This window comes from Gossypium hirsutum, chromosome A13 (genome assembly GCF_007990345.1).
Source record: "Gossypium hirsutum isolate 1008001.06 chromosome A13, Gossypium_hirsutum_v2.1, whole genome shotgun sequence".
In the NCBI taxonomy this organism is placed as follows: domain Eukaryota; kingdom Viridiplantae; phylum Streptophyta; class Magnoliopsida; order Malvales; family Malvaceae; genus Gossypium; species Gossypium hirsutum.
The window spans coordinates 82,317,507-82,324,518 of NC_053436.1; positions in this window are offsets into that span (position 1 = coordinate 82,317,507).

The window sequence follows — 7,012 nt, forward strand, 5'->3', positions numbered from 1 at the left end:
TATTTTTCCATTCGGTACGGTGGAGGTGAGTAATCCCAGGTTCGGCACTTTTAAGGTAAACAACACCCGTTTAAAACCCTATTTTGATAAGATTGATAGCAGGAATGAGGAGTACGAACTCCTCGAACCACCCTGACCATTCACTAGACAGGTAAGTCGAGCTTAGACTATAAATAAGCGCTTCTCGAGAGGTAACCCGAGCACTAACATATTTTGATTTCTTTATTTTTAATTTCTAACACTTTGAATCATTAACTTTATCTTTGAATTGCAAAGATTTTCAGCACACACGGCCAGGCACACGGACGTGCCTAAAGTCGTGGCCAAACAGGGGAAGAGACACGGCCGTGCAATACGGCCATGTGGAAGCAGGACATGATTTCCCCAAAACATGAGGATGCGATAAATCCCCATGGCCGTGCGACATGGCCGTGGGTGAACTTGATTGGTGAACACGGGCGTGGGAATAGAAAAACACGGGCGTGCCAGGGGCAAGGCTTGATTTTGTTTCTTCGACACGAGTGTGAGCCACGCCCGTGCCGTTAAGCCATGGACAATAATACACGGGCCTGGTACCCTAACACATGAGCGTGGGAGAAGTGAACAAAGCTAGGCACGACCGTACGACGTGGCCGTATACCATACACGCCCCAGACACACGGGCGTGGGATAGTAGCTGGGTACGACCTAAATTGCAAAATGAGTACACGGGCATGGCTCTAGGCCGTGCGCACCTCCCCTATATAAGCAAATCACTGTTCATTTTCTTCTCCCTTTCAAAACCCTAGCCGAAATCTCCCCTTCTCCACTCCCCAATCCCTATTCCGGCCACCATTCCCTAGATTCTCACTTCCTCAACCCCCAAACCAACCTAAACTCCACTCCCACTATATTAATCCTCACTTTCCCCTCTCTTTTCCCTCTATTTTTCCTCCACACGGTTGTATCCCCATGCCACATGCCCGTGCTCACCTCTAACACGCCCGTGCGCCACCCTACAATAGCTTTTGGTTCACTTTCTCAACCTTGCTTTTCCAATTTGCATTACTACATTGGTATTCTATATGCCTTACAAAGATATTGTTACTGTTACCAATTTGTTCTAATTAAGTTAGGAATTTGCTTTAGTATTTTCTATATTTGAATTGTTTAAGCTACTAAATAACATATACTAGTTTTAGGATTCTTGCTTAACTGATGATGCATCTTTGATTCCAGTAAATGTTTCTGAATAATCATATAAATTTTTCACCTCTCGCTTGATATCGTTAAATGTTAACATATCTTGGACCTACTATATCAATGCTCATACATTTTTAGGTACATTATGTCATCATCGAGAGGTAAGAAGGCTGCGGTCCCATCCTCAAAGAGACATAGGGGACCGGGTTCTTCCTCGGTACGGGCTACAGCCGAAGTTCGACACCCATTCCTTGAGTTTTCGCGAGCTTCACAAGAGGAGCTATTTCAGATACTACGCGCGCGACCCCTCACTACAGGTCACTGCATCGACTGGGCTGCCATAGAGCAAGTCCAGCTAGCTGATGCCATCCGTGCCCTCTTATCCACAGACCCATGGGAACAGTTATTCGTTAGTACTGAACCCATTTATTTAGAGCTAACTTTAGAATTATGCTCTACTTTTCATTTACAGATGGTGATGACGAAAAATGATGACCCTGGTACCATACACTTCCGATTAGGCGGTCTAGTTCGCTCGATGAGTGTCCTAGAGTTTGGAGTCACTTTGGGACTTTACACCGAGGAGTTTATGGAGGAGGAGGACATGAATGGACTACCACGTAATATCCACATTTCTCCCTACTTGTGCTGGAAGGCTTTGGCACCACTCTCTTCCACCTAAGACCCTAGCTACTCGAAGGCCTCAACTCTCGCCCCTTTCCTACGCTATCTCCATGCCATATTGGCACACACATTGATCGGAAGGAGAGAGAGCACTAGCGTTGCCAACACCCATAACGCCTACTATTTATGGTGCATGGCGAATGCACACGTGACTAACTTGGCATACTTCTTCGCTTTCACCATTCACCATCGACCGAGCGGCATCAGAAAGGAGTAATCTCTATCAGCCCCTATGTGATTCACCTTGCCAGACACTTCGGCCTCCTCAACATCGTGGCCCAATCATCAGCGCTTACACTGATAGGTCAAATGTCCCCACAGGGCATCACGAATATGTTACACATGAGGATGATCGAGCGCCGACATGGGACCGATCCTCCTCAGTACCATCTCACTCATGCCATTGATGAGGAGGATCTTGAGGACATTCCTGATGATGTCCCCCCACAGCACGAGGAGCCTTCTACCACACCACCTAAGGAACGACCAGTTTATGCGGCTACTTCATTGGCACACCTTTCCGACCGACTCACTCACTTCGAGCAGTATTGCACTACACAGATCGAGATGATTCACGAGTGAGATTGGCGAGGTGATAGACAGATGGACGACATGTAGGCCATGATGCAGTAGCTGTGCCAGCACTTTCACATCACCGCTCCAGTGCCACCACTTGAAGGCCCCACCGACGAGGATCATTGAATCCTCCTATTATTTTTATTTTTATTTTCATTTCAATTTTATTATTTTCTTTTGAAAGACATATATATATTAGTAAATTTTACTTTCTTCATTTTTCTGGTATTTCTAACAAGTAATCCCACTACGCTCTCTTCCACACCAACTCTTAATAAGCTCTTCATGATTCTACAGACTTCCAAGCAAAGCTGATAGGAATATTTTACGGAATGAGGAAACAAATAGGAACAATACCCAACGAGTGCCATGTTCAACGGCCCAATTTCTTCATCTAGCCAAGAATAGTGGCAACTACCACTTTTCACAAACTCTCCAGCCTCGGAATCAAGCTCCGCATCCATATAACAGGGAGTTTCACCTCTTTCCCTCTTATGATTTTCTTTATTCTAAATATTCTATCTTTGTGCATTGAGGGCAATGTACATCTTAAGTGTGGGGGGGTGAACATGAACATGATGCCTAACTTTTTGCATTATTCTCAAATCCCTGAATTTGGTCTTGTGCTTAAGTAATTTTCTCATAATCTTGATCGAATGAATTCTGATTGATCTATAATTATTGTTGATATGTCATGAATTATACCATGGGAATTATGCATGATTATTTGATTATAGGACATTAGAGAATCGAGCATGATAAGTTGATATTTTGAGAACTAAAATTTTTAGACTATTTTCCTAAATTGAGGTATTATCTTGAAATCTTAAGTATACAGGAATGACATCACAAACCCAAATTTTTGGTGGGATTTTTTAGCATTTTGAGCATATAGCTTTCTTTCTTGCTCACTTCTTTTGTAGTTTGAGTACGTCAAATTGAACTATTATTCTTGAACTTGCTTCGATTATACATGTTAAGATCACACGTATGATTTGATATACTGAGATGATAAAGGCACTTAGGATTTAACCCACTACTCCATAAAAAGCCTTCCCACATAATTAAACCCTTAGTGAACCCCCTTTGAGCCTACTAACCTTTTTTATTGATTAACCCTCATCATTAACCCATTAACCCATTATTGTTGAAATCCTCTTACTTAATTTACCCTTTTTTATCGAGATTAAGTTTAATATTGTTACCTCACTATGTTCACCATTTTTTGTTACTAAATCATGAAGTATGATTTCTATATTGTATTGACTTGATTTGTTCCTAAAAAAAATCAGTATTATTATTGTAATCCTCAGCAAGCCAAAGTTGTCATGAAAAAAATAGAGCTCATGTAATATAGTTCTAGATATTTGTTTGTGATTCAGTAATTAAATTTTTGATAGTTGGGTAATATATTGAAATTATCTCAGTTCTAACCTTTTTCTTTTCAGCTTGTATCCATACCCGTAACCTAAACCCCGTTACAACCATGCAAAGACCTTTTGATTTGTGTATCATATCATTTACAAGTGGTGGAGATTTTATTTTCATGCAAGCCTATGGTAATAACTTCTCATGTTAGATAATCGAGTGCTTAATCTTGAACCTTAAACACTTTGAGTGACTTGAGTGAATTTTTAGTGAGGATGTCATCTCTTGTATATTTACAACTAAAGTTAATTACTTAGAGGAAGGAGATTACCTATAATTTTATTATCAAAATATTCGATTTAGATTGTTTGAGGATTTTAATGCCCCTATAGTTGAATTCTCACTGTATGATTTTCCGTGGAATAGTTTGTAACATTATCAGTAATGATTATGTGATTGAAAGGAATGAATTCTAGCAGTAAATGAGAGTTTTGCTTAAGGACAAGCAAATGCTTAAGTGCGGGGGTATTTGATAAACGCCAAATTATACATATTTTTACCCCAAATACCTAGCATATTTATGGATGTTTATTACTAGATTTGTGGATTTTTGTGCTCTTAATCCGGTTATTTCATATTTTGTACTCAGGAGAGCACCAAAAGTCAAAAGGAGCCAAAAATGAGCCAAAAAGGGACAAAACAGACCAAATCGAGAAGATGACACGGCCTAAGCCTTGCCACACGGGTATCTCACACGCCCGTGTCTTTCGAGGGTGTCGACCAAGGCTTTCACGATTCACACAGCCTGGCCATTGACCCACACGGCCGTGTACAATTTAACGGATCGAACACGACCTGGCAATCACGTCACACGGCCGTGGCACACGGGCGTGTCCCTTTTTTAAGGAGTTGTATTTTACACGGAAAAGGATACTTAGGGAGGAAGAAAGCCAATCCAAAGCCTATATAAACACCCTAAGTATGACTTAGTAAGGGGGTCCCCTCCAGAACTTTTTTGGACTTGAAGGAAGCCAGACGATCCATCTCAAAAGCCGAGCTACTTCAAGACTGAAGATCTCTCTCAGAATTCCTTCAGGGGTTTTAGAGTTTTCTTTATGTTTTGTTATTTTCATACTTTTGAGATGTACTCTTATTTTGTTATGAGCTAAACCCCTTAGATACCTAGGGGGTTGAAACCTATGATGGATCTTGTTATTATTATCTGAGCTGTATGATAAATACTTGATTTGTTCTTAATTATGTGTTCTTAATGCTTGAGTTAATATTCCGGGTATTAATTCATGATTTGATGTGCTTATGTAGAGGAGAAAAAGTCCTTGTCTAAGAGTAGATTTGGTATAATTAAGCAGAGTTGATCGAACGCCTAAAAATAGGGTTACGAGATTTTACCAGATTAGGGTGAAACCTAATATGGGAGTCCATAGATCGATTTACTGCTTCCCTAGGGGTTTTAATTAAGAAAGAGATTTTAATTAATTCAACTGAAGGTTAGGCGTTATTAGTCTCGAAAGAGATAATAATATAGGTTGGGGAGTCTCACGGATCAAGTCAAGTGAATAAATCATCTGGTTCAGAGTTAGATAACAAGTGAAATCTAGGTGGATTCCTCCTTGGGTGTCGTCTTTATCAATTACTTTTCTTCAAGTCTTTTTCCAAACTTTCTCTTCGCTCTAGTTTAATTAGTTAATTAGTTTAGTTAATTTGTTTAATAAATAACCTATCTTTATTTCTAGGTTAAATAATAAAAAGATAGTTATTACTAGTACTTTTGGTTCCCTTGGGTACGATATCCCGGTCTTGCCATTACTATACTATTGTTCGATAGGTTTTTTTCCTTTTTTTCGTGATAATAGTTAGTCTAGGTTTGATCTTCATTAGAAATATTTATTACTTGTTACAAATCATGCGATCAGTAGACTTTCATACATTTCGTGGCAAATCATCCATACAAATATTTCATGCATACAAGCTTTATTCTTATTCTGAAACATGCCATACATACAACCAACATAATAATACCAATCACATTAATCAACCATTCATAATAATACCAATCATATAATCATTCAGATAATCACGCACCTTTGCAAACATGTCACATAGTTAGGGCTCGAAACGTTCCTGATTCTGCCACTTACAAATTATTTACTTGGCCATTTAGCCAAGTCCGACCAGCAAGCTTAGTAAAAATTTATAACATTAAAAATTATATTTAAGAATTCAAGTTAACAAGTTAGGACCCACACCTTATTTTCGAACTATTGCAACACACTGGCGAAACCCGCGGTTTCTACTTAAGACCTTAAATCGAGCCTAAATTAAAAATCAATATTTTATCAATTAAAATACCACTAAAATATTAAAAAAAACACCCTCTTATTGGTTCAATCCAAACAATATAACCATAACAATTTTTTAGATCTAAAATATCTAGGCTTCTTACACCGGTTTGATGCGAAAAGTACGCACGAACATCTAATGGCTTCACTATCAGTTTGGGGCATTTAAGTCGGCACCTAACACAATTAAATATTGAAAAATCAGTATTTATTTTATCATTAAAATATTTAATCCAATCAATTATAAATTTCCCCAATAATTAACTCAAAACTACACATTAGTCCATAATCAACCATACTTACTCTTCCCGAATTGTCATATCTGAGTCGTCGAATGATCAAGACTGATATTTTCCTAAATCACATAGATTAAGGCTGATTATAAAGGTTTCAAGAAAAAAAAGATATTTCTATAAATAGATGGTAAAAATTAAAGAAACAATAGCCCCCTTTTTGTGCCTCTAAGCGCAATGTACCACCACCAACCCTAGTGAAATCGAGTCTGATTTAAAACCACAATTGAAATCACTTTAAAGGATGGAAAATTACCCACAAAATATTTAAAAATAAACCCAATTAAGTATCTACAAATTGGTTATTTTATTGAAAGATCTATCAAGAAGAACGAAAGAAAATGACACTTACTTAAGCAAGAAGATAGGGGCGGCAATAGATTTCTTTTGGGGCATCAATGGAGGCCGATCTTAAGTGATGATAAAATTACAGAAAGAATAGGAAAATAATGGTACAAAAACCCCTTACAAAAATAAAAAAAAAAAGTTGATAGTGAATATTGGTGGCCTGGGCAACGGCACACAAGGGAAGAAAGAAAGAAAATTGAA